Source organism: Cebus imitator, unplaced genomic scaffold, assembly GCF_001604975.1.
Source record: "Cebus imitator isolate Cc_AM_T3 unplaced genomic scaffold, Cebus_imitator-1.0 Scaffold131, whole genome shotgun sequence".
Lineage (NCBI taxonomy): Eukaryota > Metazoa > Chordata > Mammalia > Primates > Cebidae > Cebus > Cebus imitator.
In genome coordinates this window covers 1,407,037-1,428,951 of record NW_016107446.1, presented here as the reverse complement: position 1 = coordinate 1,428,951, position 21,915 = coordinate 1,407,037, and the positions used below count along the sequence as shown (strand labels likewise).

At 43.6% G+C, this 21,915-nt stretch overlaps 1 protein-coding gene across 4 annotated transcripts in view; it reads right to left on the bottom strand.

The window, feature by feature from the left end:
- NCK2 (NCK adaptor protein 2) overlaps nucleotides 1-21,915 on the bottom strand; it is a 145,643-nt gene that overhangs the window by 69,186 nt on the left and 54,542 nt on the right. For 3 of the 4 annotated variants that reach the window (XM_017541102.1, XM_037742966.1, XM_017541104.1), the window contains exon 2: nucleotides 5,286-5,467. The exons of the other annotated variant lie outside the window; for it this stretch is intronic. The gene's annotated coding sequence lies outside the window, so the exon portion shown is untranslated. The remainder of the gene's footprint in view (nucleotides 1-5,285; nucleotides 5,468-21,915) is intronic. 4 annotated transcript variants of the gene reach the window in all.

Below are 21,915 nucleotides of genomic sequence, written 5' to 3'. Positions count from 1 at the left end.
ATACACATCTGCCACATGCCTGGCCCAGGGACTCTTAAGGTAAGACAAGGATAGACTATCCGGTCGCCATCCAATGCTGGGTCATCCTAGGCAAGGAAGGTAACCTCTGGGCTCATTTTCTCCTATAAAATTCAGGGAGGAATATCCGTATCACCTGGCATTACAGAGAATTCATGAAAATTGCTTTGTAAATTCTAAGGTGCAATTCAGAGAATCATCGAGAAATGACTGGAATGTTACGTGTTCAGTTTCCATGTAAGGAAAAGAAGGTTGGAGCGGTGCAGGAATTGGCTTTTTTGTTGTTAATTTGTTTCTTCAGCTTTCTAGGAAGCCACACTACTAAGAGTACATTAGCTGTGACAGAACAGAAAAAATGATTGGCTTAACCTTGATCACCACCCCAATTAAGAGAAAATAATTATGTCACTGACCACGCAAGAATGTGAAATCACAATTTTATGATGTTTCGCGCTGAACAGGGGTGCTGTGGGAAGCGTCAGGGACCACAGGGTTGGCCACAGCACAGAGGAAGTGGCTGTTAAATACACAGTCCCTGGCCTGTACAGAGAACTTTTCTTGTGGCAGGTCTGATGTTAAGCTGTGGGCCCCCAATACAAACACCGTCCTGGGGCTACATGGGTGGAGCTGGAGGCCTCGGGAGCTGCTAAGCTGATCCTGGGGCTTCAGGAGCAGCAGAGGCCCTCAGGGGATTCAGGTTCCTAGCTCCTATCCCTTCTCAAACCTCCCAAAGCCTTCCTTCACACACCCATATGTTTCCAAAAAGAGACTCTTCCAAATTGTACTTAGTTGCAGGAGATTTTTCTAGGAGAGAAAAAAAATAAATCTAACAAAATTCCTTGTACAGTAAGAAAGGCTTTTGGGGATCAGGAAATGGGAGCACCCTGCCTGCTCTGCCACCTAGAAGCCCTGGGCTTTCGCTAAGTCATTGAATCTCCCAAAGCCCCACATCCTGGTTCAAGGTAAGCACTTGGAGAATGGGTGGTTACCATGTCACTACCATCATGTGTCAGAGACGGCAGCCTGGGAAGCAGAAGGAATGTGGGCTTGTAAGCAACAGACCTTCTGCTTCCAGGGCTGCCGTTAATAGATGGGGACACAAAGCCGCAGGAGAGGTTAAGGGCAGTTGAGCATGCACAGCAGTGGACAGTCTCCTTCACCTCTCCCGAGGCTTTGGGTCCCCATCTATTAAATGGGGGCAATAACACCTGCATTTGCGACCAGAGGTAATATACAAGTGGTGACAAGCCCTGTGCCGGGTGCCTGTCGGTGATAACCCCATAGATCACGGCGGCTTCCCCTGACTGCACCACCAGGGGTACACTGTGGAATCAATGTGGCAATATTTTTTTTCCTAGCAGCTGTCAGTACTTACTGGGCAATTATTTAAGCAATTATCAGAGATTTATCCACAGCATCAAAGGCCGTGGCCATCTCTCTATACTCGGTACCCTGTACAGAAGAAACAATCCGACTAACTGTTCCCCCAGATGACCCAGGGGCCCAGTGTGTGCAGGAGGCTGAGACGGGCCCCTCTATTTTGGCAGAAACTCCACAAGTTACTTCTAGGTATCAGGAAACCTCAGAGCTACACCCCCAACGGAAGCTTTAGCCCTAAAAACTCAATGTGTGAGCACTGGGCTTTGCATGTAAAAAATCTTTCTAAATAACCTGTTGGGGGCAAAGTCGGCTACCAGCAATCTCCAAAATACCAAAAGGCCAGGATATGATAAAAGTGAGTAGTAAATTCTAGATGACTTTTCCAAGTGGACACACTCTAGGAATAATTGTTCTGAAATAAACTGAGGCTAATATGAAGGTAAGTAGTGAACTTTAGTAGTTAAAGAAATATTACCGGATAGCGCTTTTATGGATCTAAGAGTGACAGGCTCAACGTTTCATCTTCTTGCGCTCACTGCTCAGTTAAACACAGCCGCTGCTGCTTCTATCACAAATGGAAAAACGGTGTGTGTCGGCTCACTGCTGACATTTACACACTGGCTATGCACATCACCAACTGACACATGGTTTGTGAAATCCAGTCCTGTTTACTTTACTTAGACTTGAGTTGTGTCACTAAGACACTGTCCTTCCTACCCCACTACACCATCCCACTGTCATTCTGTCCATTAGGACATATCTGTCATGAAAAAGTCTTCAATAACTTTTCAAACTGAAAGCATCTCCAGCACAGCAGACAAGGCCCTTTGCAACCTCCGTCCCTAGTAATGAACAGCCAGCCTCCAACAGTCAATCACAGTCACTTTTCAAGTACACGTAGGAAGAATTAAGTGCAGATTATATATGTGCCAAAATGGCAACTCTGGTCATTTGACAACTCCAGCCTCTTCCTACAGTCTCCATTCCCCAAAGGCAGCAGGGTCAGAGCTGCAGGGTCCCAAGACTTTGTTCCTTAACTTCAATGGGAAACCAGAAAACGGGTTAGGAAAATGTGCCACATGGAAATGGGCTGAGATGTTACTCAGGCCCTGAGACACGCCCATCTTCCTCAAGCTGCTCTCAGCCCAGCCCCGGGCATGCAAACCTTGAGCACCCAATAACCAGGAAACGCATCCGAGACTGAGATCCCGCTTACTGTTCTACCAGGCCAGCATTTCATTTCTTTCTGACATGCCAAAGGGTACGGCTGAGTGAGCTGTTGCTTTTCCTGTTGGCACTTCAAAGATCACCGACGAAATGGCAAATGTCTGGTCCCCAACACAGTATTGTCTGAATGACCTGCAGTCTCTGGGACCCATGGCCCAGCTGGTCTAACCATCTTGCCTTGTTCCAAGGAAACATATTACACCTCTGTGCATATGTCCCTCATTCTTTAAAACTTATTCCAAATATAACATCCCCTGGCTTTTCCATACTCTTCCCCAGAGGGTCAATTGGTCCCTGCCTCAGGTACCAAGGACTGGCCGTAAGAACCTTCGCTGTAGCAGGTAGCACAGTCCCAGACTGTCAGGGTCCCACTCCAAAAGAGCACGGGAAAAGGTGGGTGGGACTGTATTTTATCTATTCTTTTTAAATTGCTAAAACAGTCACTGCAAGAAAAATAGCCTGAATACAGGTGCGGTGTTCACAACAGATATTTATCATATGAATGGGCTATATCTCATGATTTTCCAAATGAACATTTTTCTAAACCACAAAAGTAAATTTTAATAGGTGAACCAAGGTTTTGTGTGGATCTTATAAACTTATAAAATTAATCCTTTAAAATTACATGGAGACAGATATTTTTGCAAGCCAGCTCTCATGCTAGTCTGTGCGTGGGTCTCCATGCACTGTCTTGTCTGTGTGGCATCAGTGTGCTGGGAGCTCCTGCAGACCGAGCTGCTGGGTGAGCATGCCACCCTCCCCTGCTTCACCACCTTCTGAACCAGCACCAACATCAGCTTCAGGTCTGCTAATGTCACTGATGATCAAGACCTTTCTAAAGAATTAGTGTCAGATTCTGATGCTAATGAATTATTCATGAGTTCTGATGATCGGATCAGAGGATCTATCATTTCTGGCTTATACTTCATTCCCTTGAAATCTGACAAATGGATTGATATGTGACTGCAATTGCAAATGGCTGTTTTAAAAAGTTCTACTTCAATGGCTTTTTTTTTTTTTTTTTTAAACTGAGTTACCAGGGGTTTGAGCAGTTTTCATATGTAAGAAAAGCCTCCCAGGATCAGAATAGGAACACCCTGATGGTGTTGGTCTTGCACAAGGTCTGGAAGAGAGGCCTGGGAATGCCCTATGAATGCATGAGGGGATCCAACCCTAAAACAGCCAAGAATGCCAGGGGTGGGCAGAGCAGGGTCAGCAGGTACAGGGGAGGAAGAAAGGAGCAGGGAATGGAGTCAGGTGTGCAATGGGAGCGCCAACTCTCAACTGCACACCAGGAGCTAGCTCTGGAAATCACAACACACAACACCCTAAATCAACGGGACAATGTGGCATTTTCTCCAAAAGATAACATAAAGCATAACAAGACCAGGACACTAAGGCACTTAATCCTGTCCTTATTGTATATTAATATTATGCTGTTCTGAATACCACACATCAAAAGAGGCAAAACTGAAATTAAAAAGGTTCTAAGAGATTTTTCTTTTAAAGTAGTCGAAGAGAAAGAACATATTCACACAAGATGTTTTTTAGTAGTAGCAGACCAAGTAAGAGGAAATTCTAACTTACATTAAAGGAGTAAATTTACAGAAACTAGTACACTAAGAGATTCCACAGTCCAACATGACAGTTTCAAGGTTACTTTAAAACAATCTGTAAATAATAGAAGCAAATTAAGGTTTTTAAGGAAAGCTGGTGTTACCCTTGCAGTTCATTCTGAGACAAAGCTCTGGAGATGAAAATGTATCTTCTCCTAAAGCACTTCTTACTGCCCAGCCAGAAACACAACACTGAATTGTCTGGACCACCAAGGAGCAACCCATATTTTAAGTGAAATGTCCCAAGCTATTAGGGCTAAGAATCATTTTTGTTACACAGTGACATGCTTTTGTCTGGTGCCTGTGGTTATAGTACCCATGGGTCCCAGAATCCACATGCTGCATCACAGTTATGATTTTACTGTAATATACACAAGTAGGTTTTCATATGAACAGGTAAAACCTTCCCAAAATCCTTCATCTGTCTACATCTTCTTTAATGCAGGCTTTTTAATTTTTTTTTTGAGACAGAATCTTGCTGTGTCACCCAGGCTGGAGTACAGTAGTGTGATCTTGGCTCACTGCAACCTCTACCTCCCGAGTTCAAGCGATTCTCCTGCCTCAGCCTCCCGAGTAGCTGAGACTACAGGTGCATGCTACCATGCCCAGCAATCCTTTGATGTACATTTATCTTCTCAGCATTAAAGCTGGAATCCAGCCTTAACTAGACTGAAAGCACCAGAAAAGTGGTTATTTATCCTTATACTCCCTGTCCCATACAGAATACACGGGACCAGGATCCATTGCAGATTCAAGAGTCTGTACATATTCGAGTGTGAAGGTACCTGCACCATCTTACAGGTTGGAGGTGTCTACCATCCCGCTTCCTGGCTACACACTCAGAGCCAATCACACACTAAAGCAGGAACAGAGATAATCTAATCTAAACAGAGATTACCAGGTCTCTCCTTGAAAGCTTAAATTTAATATGATTCAACAAATCAAGCCTACACTGACTGATACTGTACTGAACTTACTGCCCAAATTAAGCATTTGAGGTAAAAAGCTGCAACTTCTGTTTTAAGCAGAAAACTGCAGACTTACCTTTGGCACACAGTTGAGGTGACTGGCAAAATGCAGAACTCTTCAAAACGATGACGTTTTCAGCTAATTATACCTCTGAAGTTACAAAGCTGCAGGGATTCTCCAAATTCTCAAATCCAACTCAAATCTCAGCAAAGAATTATAATCTGGGACATCACTTGTATGCAAGGAACACATGAAATCTAAAAAGAAAGAAGCCTGTATTGAGTCTGCTTGCTTCTTTGATTTTAAGTAACCGCTTTGAAAAATAACTGGTTATTTGCCTAAAAACCAATAGTTTGTTTATTTATTTATTTATTTATTTGAGACAGGGTCTCCTCTGTCACCCAGGCTGGAGTGTGGTGGTGCAATCTTGCCTCATGACAACCTCCACCTCCTAGGCTCAAGCGATCCTCCCGCCTTAGCCTCCCCATTAGCTGGGATTACAGGTGTGTGCCACCACCCCTGGCTAATTTTTTAGACTTTGAAACCAGTGTTTTAAATATATCCCAGAATAAAGCTGCTCTGTGCCTAAAGACCTCCATCAACACACACATCCTCCCCGTTCCCACCTTTCATTTCCTGGGCAAGCTCCAACATCAAGGTAGGGGGGCCAACCACACACCTGGTAAACAGCAGGTGGAAGGAGATGATGGGGTGTGGGGGGGACAGCCAGCCCATAATCAAGGGACCTGAGCTCCCAGTCCCTTCCAGACTTCCTCCTCCCAATGACCCCCACCTTTAAAAGCCTGCCAGAAACAAAAGGGAGGCTGCCATTTGGAAAGGAGGCCAGTCTGGGAGTCTAATGAGGGAGAAGGCTTACAAAAGACACGGATATTGTTTAGACTCGTTCCTCTAAACAGACTTCCTCAAGGAAGTCTGTTGTACCATCCACTTATTAAGAGGTCACCAACCGGACCCATAGCCTTGGGCTAAGGCTTAACCTAAAACACACCTGCTTTCAAGGAATCTGAGATGAACACTTCAAAACTAGAAGGAAGTTAAGATGAGAGGTGCCTGATAAGGGTGACCAGCTTCCTCTTGGTTTTGGAGAGCTGGCTGCTGCATTCTGCTCACTGCACTTGGTAAATATTTTCAGTCCTTGACTAACATTTTCGAAGGGACCCTGGAGCACTCTGTGGACTTCAAGTGAGTTCACTGACATTTTTAATTACATTTCAAGCCCAGTGGGGATGTGTCTTGACAGTTCACTCAGAGAAGATCTATTAATTCATCCCTAGCATGATTATGACCCAAAATGTTAAATACCCCATAGAAAAATCGAATTCTATTTTAGTCAAAGAGAAGAAGATAATTCAAATAGGGCTATCATAAAAATGTTATAAGGCAAGTTCATAAATTTTGATTTAAAAACTAATTCCTTTTTATGCATTCTCTAGCATTATTTTAAAGGCTACATCATTTTAATATAGATATAATTTAAGGCAAGGAAAAGGTGATGGCCTAACACAATAGGAATACATCTTTGGGCAAGATGTCAGAAGTACACTAGAGTTCCCTTCTCTCTGCTACATAGTTTTAATAAAATGACAGGTACTCTCGAAATAGAAGTATTGGAATCAGGACTCAGTTTTTGACCAAGAGTTTTTGTTTCTCATGCTGACAGCACTGAAGAGAGTCATCGGCACAGGGCAATGTGCTGGGCACCATACCACCAACACCACCTCCGTATGTGTCACTTTCAGGGGCTATAATAAACAGAAGTTGTATTGTCAAGATTTTAATTGGAAAGTAAATTTGCTCAGAGTCCGTCTTCCACAGGCGAATGCAAGGAATTGTTTATGTGGTTGTTCGAGTTGTACAAATACAAGCCTCCCGCTGTGTACCCTGTGTCTCATGAGTCATATGATTTAATCCTTCTGATAAACTTCCAGGATGGATTCTAATGCCCAAATATACAGAGGCATTAACTTTCTCAGGGACACTAAAAGCTTTTCCCAACCAACTGGAGAGTGAGGAACTCACTCAGGCCTTGGACTCCGGATGAGAGAGCTTTGCATGACTCTAATCTCCTCTGCATTAGAACACAGAGGAGACACTCTTATGCCAACAGCAAACCAAAAGCCTAGGCAGCTGCTTTGCCAGCCCCCGCAAAAGAACAGTGAGCTGGATTTGAAACCTGAGTCTGCTGATTCTAGGCACAGTGGACAAGTCAGAACACGGCCTCTCCAAGCACAATCAGCAGAGGAAAAGCCAGACAGAATGGAGCAGGACTTGAACTAACGCAGCAGCTCCAACAAAAGTGAGGCTATTTAAAAGGTGCCAGTGGCCATCTGGGATTCAAGCGTAAAAAGTGGAGGTTGCATATGATGTTTTCCTTGAGAAAAGCTATCCATTGACAAACTGTCAATGTGCTAAGTGTATATCCTAAGTGAGAAAAAAAACAATGGTGATCAAAATCTCTTTGGGTTTAAATGAAGACTGCCCATGTTGAACCTGGGGCTCTTAGCGTATTCAAAGCCTGTGTTAAGGAAGAGCATTTCAAAGCAGGTCTTAATTATAATTGGTGATCTAAACCCATCAGGGAAGTGTACACTTTTGTGCAAAAAACAGTATCAGCCTGAAAGATAAACACCTATAAGGTCACTTGGACTGTAGAAGGCCCTCACCAAAGGAGTCATTCAAGGATTTTCTACAGCCAGCTTCAAGAAGACAGCAATATGTGAAAGGGGTGTGTGTTTTTCTCTAAAAGTACTTCACTAGCACTGCGTGCATCTCCTTTAGAAATTAAAAAAAAAGGGAGGAAGGCTGGAAGGCAATTAACACTGAGAACATACGTAGCTCTTCATTTTAATTTAGACCCTTAATACTACTAAATTTTACCGCTGCAAATCCAAGGAATTATCTGAATTCTGTTTAACCTTGAGATTTGCTTTTTTGTCTACTAAAGCCACAACCCAGGGCTTTCAAATCTTTACAGCAGCACCTAGCTGCAGTGTTGGGTGAGGATGCTGAGCTCCACCAGGCCACACTACTTGTCCCAGGCGCAGGGCCAGGCAGTGAGAAGCCCCGGTGCAAGCAGTCCTGGCCGGTCCTACATCCCCGGTGCCTGCACGGTCCAGCACAGTGCCTTCCGCTGCGCCTGGGCCGGTTTCCTCCAACTATCGCCATCTGAGGGGGAAGTCCCATGATGAGGTCCTTGACTAAGGCAACTCCAGAGGAGCAGTTCAGGGTTAACAAAAGAGTTATGAGCCTTGTTCTGATGACAGCCAGAGTCTGTGAGCCTTGTGGGTATAATACTGCTGGGCACTGTCACTCAACCTGTTTTTGAGGAGGCTTATTTGTCCAGAAAACTGAAGTCACCAAGAGGCTAAAGTCAGCCTTCAGAAAGTGCAGGGAATCCCTCCACTCCCACTCCCCGGCTGATGGAAACAGTGATAGGCCGGGAGAAGAACATGTTCTAGTCCCAGTGACACACTCGCTGTGGCTTCACCTTAGTGTCAGCTGCGTGAATCGTCACAGCAACCCTGGGAGATACATCTTATCATTCAGCTCAGGAACCAAACGACCAGACGTCCCACAACCAGACTTTGAACACACACTTGTCTGATTTTAAAGCCAGAGTGCTCTTTCTCCTGGCAAAGATCATCACGAAAGGGCTACAACCTTGACAGTCGCATCTTGCAAATCACATCTGCTGCTGTCATCTGTCTGGGGTATCTTCTGCAACTCTCACGTCAGGTAGGTACAATGTTAGGTTACATCAACAAGCAAGCCCATGAATGGACACACACCAAGTTCGTTTTCAACAGTACTGCTTCTCTTAGATGTCAGCAAAAAAAAAAAAAAAAAAAAAAAGGCCTTGTTGAATAATGTCACATGGCTGAGTCAGTAATGAGCAGATCCCGGACTCAGGTGTGTATCATAACTAAATCTAATCTCTGTTATGCCTGGAGAGAACCACGCCAGATCCCTAGTCTGGAGCCACAGCTAAGACAATTGTCCTTTTTCTTTTATTTAAAAAGAAAAAAAGCACAGGATTCGCATAGGCCTCGGAGCTCTCAAATACCCTTCCTCCTACCCCCTGAGCAGGCGGGCCCAGCGGAGGCCTGCAAGCAGATCTCCAGCTCAGAACACAGAGGCGGCAGTGCCTGCTTAACACAGCACGGGGTCAATGCTGTCTGGGGGAATTCTGGCAGAGCTAGCTATATTTCATTCCTACCGAACCACTTGGAAGAAAACCTTATTCAAGTGGGAAAAGGCTGGTTTCACGCACTGAACAAAGCTACACAAGTTTCCTTGAGTGGTTTGGCTAAAGTTCAACCCATGTGGACTGATACTGAGCAGCTCAGATGCGTTTATCAATCCAAACTCAAAGGCGTCCAAGGAGATGACCTCAGCTGTCTCTTAATCATCCAGGGCACAGCGGTTCCCAGGCAGGGTTCAGAAAGGGCTGAAGTCTACCTTCCACATTTCAAAAGGCCTCACTGCAATTAGATTTTTTACTCAAGATGAAGCCGTCCTGAAAAGTAAAAATATCAAGTTTTTCTGCACTGGGCTGAAATTATATCAATTCCATATATTAATGGTGGTTATAAGGTTAATTAGAAGCTGATTAATGAAAACAGAAGGGAAAAAAACAGTGCTAGTTTTTAATTCTCTAGGAAGCCACTGTGTGACCAAGGTAGGTGTTTGCGGGAGAAAGGTAACTGATGAGAGTTTAAGGTCTGTCAGTTCTAGGATCTGGAATAATCATTTCTGCCTTCAGATACTCCAGAACTGAGAAAAGAAAGAAACATCAAGCGGCAGGTCAATGGATGTACCGAACCCCTATTAACCTTAATATGGAAGGCACCAGGTTCAAGAGGCTGAAGGGACCCAGAGCCAGCCAGGGTATTATTAGGGGCTTACATAGAACAGAGTCCAGTGGCAGAGGGAAGGACAGGGGACCCACACCTGCCTGCAAGCATCATGCATTCATACATGCAATTCATGTAGCATTTTCACTTCACACCCTCCCTAACCAAGGACCTCCACCTGGCATCCTTTACGCAACCCCAGATGCAGGGCCTCTATACCACACCCACTGCACAAGACAGGCTGGGGGGAACTCAGTTGTTCCTTACAGACAAGGACTGAATCTCCAAGTTGGCAACTTCACGATTCCCTAGATGGGAACACATATTCAGGTGCATCTGTCACACAAGGTAACATTCTAAGGGTCTACTTAAGTTATTGCTGTCAGGTGCGTTTACCCTACATCATCCATATATAATGAGAAGCAAAATACAAGCCAGAAAAGAAAGCAACAAGGCCGTGGGTCAGGATGACAAGGTTGTAGGCCTGACTCGGCCACCAAATGCCTCTCTCTCTTCCCTCATCCACCACCCCAGACACTCAACTGCAATCCTATATCTTTGGGTCACACAGGAATGGACATTATCAAAAATTGAAGCTGTGGTGCCAAAAGTGTATCAACACTTACTAAAATAATACAAGAAAGTCATAGGGCAAATCTTAATATAAATTTAAATTTTACAGTCTATTGCTTAAATATTCTAACATATAGAAATTTGATTAGTGACACTATTTCCAAAGGTTTGTAAAGGGTTTTACTGATATATTTAATGCTAGCCTCTTCAGTCCAGCAGTACTCCATTCGCTAAAAGGTTCTCCAGGTGTTTCTCTAAGGTTTTTCCTCTAGTTCAAACTGTCTTTGTAATCAGCATAAAAGCCTTGCTATACCTCTCAGTGCCATAAGCAGACAATCTAATTACATATCACCTTAACAGGTTCACCAGCATATTATTAAGAATGCACAGGATTCAGCCATTGTCTAGGTAGTGACACCACCAATGAAAAGCATGCCAGCAAAAATAAACTGTAAACACTAAAATGCACTACTGAATACAAACTGTGCAAACCGCCCTTGTTATGAGGGAAAGAAGAGGAAGGGAAGAGTGAGGGGTCAGGGAAACAAATCCTGTTTTTCTCCCTCTCCCTCCCCCTCCTGCTAGCTAGCTTGCTTGCAGGTGCGCTCTCTCTCTCACACCCCCCCCCACACACACACATACACGCGTGCACCCGCGAGTTTTGTTTTTTTCAAATAGCATCTTGAAAAGTGGGCCAGATTGTTAACACATTTAGGGAATAGAATCAGGGGTGAGAAGGGTTGATTTCTTTTTTCTTTTCTTTTTTTTTTGAGGCTGAGTCTTGCTCCGTCGCCAGGCTGGAGTGCAGTGGCGCGATCTCGGCTCACTGCAACCTCCGCCTCCTGGATTCAGGCGACTCTTCCGCCTCAGCCTCCTGAGTAGCTGGGACCACAGGCGCGTGCCACCACGCCCGGCTAATTTTTTTGTCTTTTTAGTAGAGACGGGGGTTTCACCATGTTGGCCAGGATGGTCTCGATCTTTTGACCTTGTGATCCGCCCACCTCAGCCTCCCAAAGTGCTGGGATTACAGGCTTGAGCCACCGCGTCCAGCCCGGAGAAGGGTTAATTTCTATAACATTTGAGCGTTAAAGTATTTACTTTGGTAATAAAGCACAGCTTTAGATAAAATTCCAGACTCCTTTTCCCATTTCCATCACTGCTATTATTCTGTGAATAATAAGTCGTAAGTGCTTATATTTTACAGATTACACCATGAAGTTTTGTGCATCCCATCTGCAATGGCCTAAATTGTGTCCCTGCCCTGCCTCCAAAAAAAAATTTGTATATTGAAGTCTCAACCCCCAGTACACTTCAGACTGGCAGTGAAAAGGTTTTTAAAGAGGTGGTTAAAATGAAGCACTCAGGGTGTGGCCCCTAATCCAAGAGGACTGCTGGCCTTTTAAGGAGAGGAAAAGATACCAGGAGGGTGTGCAGGTTGAAAAGACCATAGGAAAACACAGCAAGGCGGCATCCGTCTGCAATTTCCAGAGAGAGGCCCCAGAAGAAACCAACCCTGCTGAGCCCTTGAGCGTAGACTTCCAGCCCCCAGAACTGTAAGAAAATAAAGTGCCATGTAAGCCCCTCAGTCTGCAGTACTTTCCCATGGCAGCCTGGGTCTTGGTGAGACTCAACCATATGACATATGACACATACAACAGGAATTTGAAAAACCTTTTGTGAGCAAATGCAAGGATGGGCAAATGGACGGAACTTCAGGTCAGAACTATCAGGTGACCCACACTTCACCTACCGGGTATCTCCTGCACACCAGAAAGGAATTATTCTCCCATTTTCAACATGTATTCCTTCTTCAAAACCAGTGTAAGCACTATGGCTCCCTTCCTGGGCCAAACTCCAGCATCACATTGTAACAAAGCCACGCCATTTTGCATTTGAATTGTGATGTTTCACTATATGCAAAAGTCCTTCCTCATCCAATCCCAACAATTATACATGCAGTCAGCCCCAGCCCTCACAAGATGGCTAAAGCAAATGACAAGCAAAAATTAGTTTGCCCATAAACACTTCAGTGCTTATCACCAACAGATAAGCACAACTCCAGTATCACATCCCAAATCATGACCAGTTACTTAACATAAAGCTCATATCTCATTAGGTCCTGATTTTCCAGTCTCGTAAGAGACTTTCTATAGCTGATTTACTTAAATCAGGATCTAAGTCATGTCCACAAATTACAATTTGTCTCTGAAGCCACTTTAAGTCGATCTTATTTTAATGGCAATGTGTTGAAGGGGCTGGGTGATCTGCCCTGCAGTCACGTGGCATTCCATTCCCCTGGTGTTTTTCACATGCTCCCCAGCCCTGGCATTTCTAGTAAACTGGCAGTTAGTCTTGGGGGCTCTTTCAACGGGAGGGTCTTTCTCAAGAGCAGGGACCCAGCACTGACCATGTGCTTGGCACTGAGAGCTACCCGATTAATCTGTGGTTTAGTAATTAAAACCACAAGTCGGAGGTGCTAATGTATCAAGGAGTCCAGCCCTTGTCCTTAGCTCTTTCCAGGCTCTCATTTTCAAATGAGATTTTCTGCAGGGTCCACGGATCTTCTGAAGCCTTTCCAGAAAAAAAGGAAAAGCCTCATCCTACTTTTCCAACCGGGAGAAGGTATATGAAATTTAAGGCTGAAAGTTACAAAATCATCTTAAGCATTGAATGAAGTCATGTTCTTTTCTAAGAAAGTAAGAAAGAAAGAGAGGGTAGAAGGAGGGGAGGGGAAGGGAGGGGGGCATCACTGATGGTCGCTTCCAGGAGGCTGGCATCACTGATGGTCATCCTCACACTACCCTAGGAAGGAGGCTCCCAAGTGACCCTATTGAGAAACATAATGCCATTTTACACTTCTTAAGTTATATAGATATTAGCTGTATGCTACTAATTTTTTCCCTACGAAGGAAAATTTGCACTTTTTATTTCTACAAAGAACATTTATATTGTCTTATACAAATCTGAGAGTTTTCCCATATCCCAGAATTAAATCAAAAACCTCAAACCCTTTATTTCCTCTGCTCTTTAAGGACAGCACCTGTGTGTGATTTTAGAACCACCTATTAATCTCAGAGAGAACACAAAGTCTGCGAAGCCTGCCCTTCACACACATGTGCATCACAGGACAGAAACATCCAGAGAGCGCTGTTCCGGTCAGGGCCCATGTTCTAATTAACTCAGGATTAAGCAGCTGGGTCCTCCAGGGAGCAGGCTACAAGGGCTGATGCAAAATTTAGTACTCCAGGGATTGCAAGTGTTACTCAGACTCTACCTTTGTTCCAGATTACATCAGGGGTCATTTGAAAAATCACAACAGGACCCTCAGCATGAGGGTGTGGGACAGGATGTTTTACAGCAATTAGACAAAGGGATGGGCTAAGAAAGACTAAGATCACCCCATGACCATGGGCATTTGAGAAGTCCCCAATAGTGCAGAGAACAACGAAACTCTGGAGAAAAAGGTTCAGAAAGATTTAGTAGGAAGGCTGGTTTTTTTTTTTAAATTTTGTAAATTACTGATAACTGGGAAGCCCCCTATGGAATGGAATTTGCATCTAAGAAACTGAAAACACCTCACTCCATGTTATCCTCTTCCTCTGATAAGCACTGAATCCACTTGATTTGTTTCCTCATTGTTAAGTGGCAGAGATATTTACATGAATATTATAGTGTCCCATAAATGAATTCCATAAAATTCCATCAAATGTAGAAAAAGGAAATTTAAAATTTCTCATTTAAAAAGTGGCTAATAAAGACATGGAAACAATCTAAGTGTCCACTGATGAATGAAGAAAATGTAGTATGTGTGACACGTACACATACACAAGCACACGCACCACATATACACAGGCTAAGCATCCCTAATCTAAAAATATAAAATCCAAATTGCTCCAAAATCTGAAAATTTTTGAGCTTTAACATGATGCTGCAAGTGAAAAAAAATTGCACACCTAACTTCATGGGAGGGGCCTCAGTCAAAATGTAGGCACACAACACAGTTTGCCCAGCACCCCCAAGAAAGAGACAAAATTATCTTCAGGCTTTGTATATACGGTGGACATGAAACACAAATGAATTACACGTTTGGACTTGTCTCCACCCCCAAAACTTCTCATTATGTATATGCAAATATTCCAAAATCTGGAAAAACCCCAAACCTGAAACAGTATTTGGGTTAAGGAATTCTTAACCTGTAATAAACACATAAACACACACACACACACACACACACACACACACACACAGGAATATTATTCAGTCCTGAAAAGGGAAATCCTGCCATTTGCAATAATGCAGATGAACCTGGAGGACATTATGCTAAGTGAAGTTAAGCAAAGCACAGAAAGACAAATACTGAATGATCTCACATGTGGAATCTAAAGAAGTCAAATTCTTAGTAATAGAGAGTAGGATGATAGTTAACAGGGGCTGGAGGTCAAAGTCAAATAGGAGGGCTGGGAGGTAGGGAAAATGCGAGGATTTTGGTCAATAGGTACAAAATCTCAGTTATAAAATGAATAAGTTCTGAAAATTTAATTGAAAATGTTTAATTTTAAAAATATATGAAATTTTAAAAGGCTAATAGTTATAAAAATTTACCTTATAGAAAATAAATTTATTATTCCAATTAAATAGAAATTTTACTATCACTATGTTTTTAAAGTATGTTTAGCTTTAAGCATATTTAGTTCTTAAAATACAATTAGTTTTTAAACATTCCTAAAATGGTCAAATTATGTTCACCCACATTCTCCTGGAACGCTGGACCCTTTCACAACTCTCTGCCCTCATGTCTATTTCCTCCCAGTACTGGGAACAGCTTTGCACCTCAGCTTCCCAATGGCATCGTGCAATCGAATCCAACTCACCTTCAGGAAAGAACTCAAATGTGCTCTCTTCTAAGATACTGGCCTCCGTGCCCATAGAAAGCACTATTTTCATCATATAAACAGTCATTTACATAACTAACCAGATAGGAAGAGCCTCTGGGTAGGGAACACAACTTCATGTTCTGATACCCATATGGGAAGGCTCTGGATAAAATGACTCTTCTCCCCTATTTATGGTTCAATAAACTTCCACTTCCTTAGTTCCATCTGTAAGATTGGCTGTGACTGCCCAGTACCCTGCAGCGGACAGTGCCATGTTAAGCCTGGAATCCTTATCCCCCAGTGTTCAATCTAAAACACAGTGAATCCCTTACACCACTGTGCCTTTGAGCAATACCATGAATATCAACTCAGAACCTTAACTATAGATAATAACATACCTATGCCAAAACCAAACCAAGATGGTATGATTCTGCTTACACACCGTATTTCTTAATTTCAAGGCTATAAGTTTAGTTTTTTTGAGTATTTCATTTAATAAATTTGAGAGGGACAGCATCAAAGAGTAATTCTAAATTCTAAAGCTCAAAAGCATATATATGACTTCCTATGGCAGCTACCCAATTAATGCCATCCATAAAGCCATTCAAATACTGTGTCTGGGCTGAAATCCAATTAAGCCATTTCTGTCTGAATATCCCCAAAGAGCCTCCTGCTGAGCTCAAAGTGGAAATCATCATAAATGCCAGATTAGCTGTGTAAGCACTTCCAAAGCCGAAACTAGACAAGAGCATGAAAACCTACATGCCTAGCCTTTTAACTGGGCACGCAGACAGAAAACACATTCAGTGACCATCTGGCAAAAAGTCAAACCCATTTTCTTGTATAGCCAGGTCTTCTCAGATAATCCGCATCCAGTGCAAGCATCAAAGAAGAGCGCTGGTCCATTCATTCACACGCATTTTGAAATGATCAACTTTTCAGCTTCACAGTGAAATTTTGTGCAGGGAGGGCCAGAAACCATCTCAAGCTTTCTCTAGACTCACAGTTTTACTCAGCCAACCCCTTATAGAGTACACCGTTGAAATTAGTAAATCCTGAGATTCACCACTGCCTCTATGCATATAATTTGCCCCATAAAAAATGGGCAAGCAAATCCAAAAGTTAACTCAGACGCGGGGGGGACGGCAGAGACACACCTAGTGTGTTAATTTACTCCTCTGTCTTGCAGTCCATGACTCAGATTCACAACTCACAAAGCACAGAGTGTCCTCAGCTTACATGCAACAGCCGGAATCAGGTGTGTTCTAACCACATATTCCAGAAACAGAAAAGCTCTGGCCTGACTATTTATTCCAAACAGACTCTACCTGAGACCTACTTAATTAGAACATCTGTGGTTTATAAAAGCTTCTAGTGGTTATAAGGCCCAGCTGGTTCAGAACCACTACTCTGGAGAAAATGAGAGAAACTGAAGAAAGGCCAATTCAAGAAAGCCTTATTCTCTAAACCCTTGTAACTGGACTGCAAGGACTGTGTGAAAGATGACTAACCCAGGTATGAGGCTGGCAATGCCTCCGCAAATGACGCAGGTCCATGAGGACTTGGTTTGAAACTGGGTGCCAATGCTGGTTCCGCATCTTCTTGGCAATATGAATTTGAGGCTGCTAATTAACCTCAGAAACTAGTTTTCCTTGGAGACAATAGCAGTCACCTTGCTGATAGAATGAAATCAAAGTCACACATATTCAATGAAAATGTATTGCCTTGGAGACAATAGCAATTCTTGTTGATGGAATGAAATCAAAGTCACACATGTTCAATGAAAATGTATTGCACATCTGCTGTGTGCAAATGCTGTACATACATAAGGCACAGCACAGACCCGCCCTTCTTAAGGAGCTTGGCCTAGTCAAAGTTAAATAAGGATATTGTACTACATAGCAGTGCCTGTTTATATTTGCTGCAAGAAAACGTGCCTATAAAACACAGCAGCTAAACTTTTCTAGGTAACTTCTAAAACAGATGTGTGCTATCTAAAATATCCGCCTTAGAATTTAAAAATTCTATGGAAACAAACAAATGTTTATATCAACAATCATATTAGATAAAAACTAATTTGTGATACAACAGAAAATAAACCAAACCTTGACTGACCTTCAAAGCTGGGGGAACTCTAATCTCTTTTCCAAGGAAAAACCTTCCTAATTTGAAAAATGACAACAAGGTTTCCTAAACCTCACCATTCTAATACTGCTCTCTTATAAAAAGACTTCAAGCTAATTCATCCAACAAGTATTTACTGAACCCCTGCTAGCACTGTGCTTGCTGCTATACGCACGACAGACATCACTGACACTACCTCACCCCCAAGAAGCAAATGAAACAGACAAGTGGGTGGGAAGCAACAAAAAGCGGATTTCCAGATGATCAGTCATCATCCATGGCCTACGCATGTGACACATGGAGGCAAACAAGGACGTTGTTATGGTTTGAATATCTGACTCGTTCTCATGTTGAAATCTGATCCCCAATGTTGGAGGTGGGGCCTTTAAGGGAGGGGTCCGCATCATGGGGGCAGATCCCTCATGGATGGTGCCTTCCTCGTGGTGATGAGTGGGTTCTCACTCTATCTAGTTCCTATAAGAACTGATGGTTAAAAAGAGCCTGGCATATCCCTCTTCTCTTTCTTGCTTCCATGCTCTGGCCACAGGATCTCTACACATCAACCCCCTTCACCTTCCACCATGAGTGGAAAGCAGCTTGAGGCCCTCACCAGAAGCAGATGCTGACACCATGCTTCCTGTACATCCTGCAGAACCATGAGCCAAATAAACCCTTTTCTTTATAAATGACCCAGCCTCAAGTATTCCTTTATAGCAATGCAGACAGACTAAGACAGATGTCCACTACAGAAAATAGAAATGCGAATGCTAAAGGCAGGTTAAGGACGCCTGATGCTGCACTGCCTCTGCAAGCAGCACCATCCCTGCATGGTGGGCCCAGCCTCCCACACCACATTTGGGCAAGGGATTTCTGAGTAGAGGTAGAGGGTGTGTGCACATCTTCCCGTTCCACTTCATCACATCAGTTTCTGTCCACTGTTTAGCTTCTCAAGAGTCCTAAATCCTGGCTCACTCCCAGATGGTCCCCATGCCGTATCCATGCATCATCTGCAAATTTGATAAGCAGGTTTCCAGCTCTTCATCCAAATTATGATCAAAGGCAGTAGGCTCCTGAGGCCTTCCTGGAGGAGCACTGAACCAGCAGGTGACAGGGCATGGCTGTCCAACTGCTACCAACCTGCGTAACAGTTCTCCATGCAGGGAGATGGGCTTGCAGCCTGAGTCGGTGAACACACACTGGCTTTGGAATGCAATGCCAGCTCCATCACTTGTCGCTCAGCAAGATGACTAACTCTAGAGCTGGATACTCTAAAAAGCACTCTGTAAAGTTCCATATGCTTAGTGCGCACTCAAAGAAGACATCACTTTGTTTCTCTGAGTGGACACGAAAATGACTCTCATTATAAAGGGGAGTGAGCTGAGGGCCACTCTGCCTCCAAACACCCAGCCCTTGAGATGAGCCTCCCAAGGAAGACCCAGAACAATCCCAAGACTGCTCTCACAGGGTAGGTAAGAAGCCAAGCAGGAGGCAGCAAGACAACGCAGAGGCAGATCAGACGTCCCTCCCCAGCTCCAGCTTTCCTTGTGCCATGGGCCCCTCCTCACTCTACAGCCAGCACATGGGAAAAGTCTCTCTTATGTGTTGTCCCTCCATCTTTCTTCTTTTCTGTTAACGTTGTGCACTCTGTTTTATGCAAATACACCTGTGAGAAGAAAAAAAGGAAAAAACACGTCCCTCAACCATGTGCTGGTGCACACGATGACATGGGGGAGGGGAGGCAAGCCAAGCGAGCTGGTCAACAGATTTAGGGCTGGGGCTAGGAGATCCCTACAATGATGTCCAACGAGGGGGCAGATGGCCACAAACCTGTCCCCAAGGAGACAACAGCCCGGCAGGCCTCCAGCCAGTGACCAGGGTCAGAGGGCAGGTCCCAGGGTCAGGAGGCATATTAACACCACAGATTTATGGGACACACACACCTAAGAGGGTCCAACCTCCCCAGACACCCTGCAGATAATGAGCCACATTGCATCAAAGAGAAGAAATGCTGAGGGCTCAGCACGCCCAGACTTCACCTTCATTCAGTAATCTGTTTAAGTATCTCTTCCCTGATTCTGCTTTTTCCTCCATTTAGAAAATTAGAACATTTGCCTGTCCTCAATCATCTGACACTCCTCCTCTCCATCAAGGCTCCTCAAAGAATACTAACAGGCTTCTGCCATCCACCTGGACATGCATGTAATCCCCAGGAACCTCGAGCTTGGATCGGAAAGCAGCCAGGGGCTCACCACTCACTTTTCTCATGTTCAGCTTCAATTCCTTCTTTACGACATTTGTTCTGCATGCTCTACTTTCAAGATTCTTCTTTTTGACAAACAACAACAAAACACAGATGTTCATGAAAGCTGATCAACTGCGCTCCTGCAACTGGTCCCATCAGAAACCAAGCAGCAAACCCACTCTCTCGGTCCATTTATCTCACACAGACCAAAAACAGAAGGAGCATTTCTTATTCTTAGACCTTAGTAGAACTTTGAGACCAACCCCATCTCAGCTGGCTTTCCACTTTCTATGGGCTAATCACACACATATATGCCACTATCTTACATAACCCTGAACTATATTCTGTTTTCCTTGGCCTTCAGCACTCAAGTTTAAAGCTCAGGAACTGTGCACCTCAAAATTTCATACTCTAAAGAGGAAAGGAAACAGACTCATGCTAATAGCGATCATTTGCCAACCCTATCCTGGGTACCACAGACTAGGCTAAGCACTTTTCATGCACTATCACAATCAATCCTTACAACAGGATGATACTTCATAACCCCCCTTCACAGCAGAGAATTAGGTGATGTGCACAGTGAAGACAGAGAACAAGGTGTGCAGTCGGAACCAGAGCCCGGGGTCCTTCCTTGGTATTCACCCTGGGCTTGTGGCTCTCGTGCCAGAGACCAGAAGAGCCAGAAACACACAGGGTAGCCAGGCTGCACGGCTGAGCTGACCCTCTCTCCTCACAAAGCAGAGGCTCAGGAGGAAAACTGTCACTGTCTCTGTCAAATGCTGGTGCACAGACACATCTAATGATACCACACAAACAAAGATGGTATTTCCAAGATACAGATTTCCTGATTACCAGACGCTACACTGACCAAAGGAAACTCATGGAGGGGATTCTTACAAACTGTAGAGAATGTGGTGTTTGAGTGTTTCTTTCTCTCTTAAAAATTGTTATGTCATTCATGATTTTCAATCAAATTCCCCAATCCTGTCTTTATAGACAAGAACACAGTAGCAAGACAGCAGAGGGGCAGGCCAGATAAGGACAAATGGCTTCTTGAAATGGATCGATCTTAAACATTTTTAGGCTTGAGGAAGAGGGAAGCATCCCTCCATGCCAAAACAACCCGCTGACCTTTGGGCTGCTACTATGCCATTTATGTAAACATGGTAATTAGCTTTTCAATTTTATAGACTTTAATATAGTGGTATTCTGTTTTGTTTATTGGCTTTAAAATAATAGGAAGTTTTCAAATAACTCATCAGCTCATGTTTGGTGTGGTAGATAAAGAGATAGACTAAGGAAACACTAGGAAGCAGGAACATGGGAAACAGACCCAGATATACAATAAAGGCACTAGCTCAAGTCCCCAGGGAAGAGACAGCCTTCTCAATAGATGGCCACAGGGTATTCTGGTGGGCATCTGAAAGAAGGCTGGAGCCACGTCTCACACCCACAACAGGATAAATTCCAAGTACATCCAACATTTACAGTGAAAAAGTAAAAGTACAGAAGGACATATGGAAAACACCCTTTATAACCCTGAAAGAACTTTTTTTTAAACCTAGGACTCAAATTCCAGAAACTATAAAAGATGAATGAATTCAACTACATAAATATAAAAAATTTTCTTACATGACAAAACATACCACAGGTAGGTTCAAAAGACAAATAAAAAGCCAGGAGAAAACATTTGCAGTTTAGGACACAAAGAACAGAAAGGGCACAGTGACAGCTCCTTAAACCTGACCCAAGAAAAGACCAGCAAACCAAGAAATCCATGGGCCAAGGAAAACTAGGTAAGAAAATATCTGACCTTCAAACCGATGAAAAGGTACATCCAAACTTCACTAAAATGACACTAAGCTATCACCTCTCACCTGTCAGACCACTGAAGATCAGAAAGTGTGATGCCAACAGCCTTGTATGACTTCCTGATTTTCATAACTGTACTGTGGTTATTTAAGATGCTAACATTTGAGGAAGCTGGGCGAACAACTCAGAAAAATAAGGGAAGAACA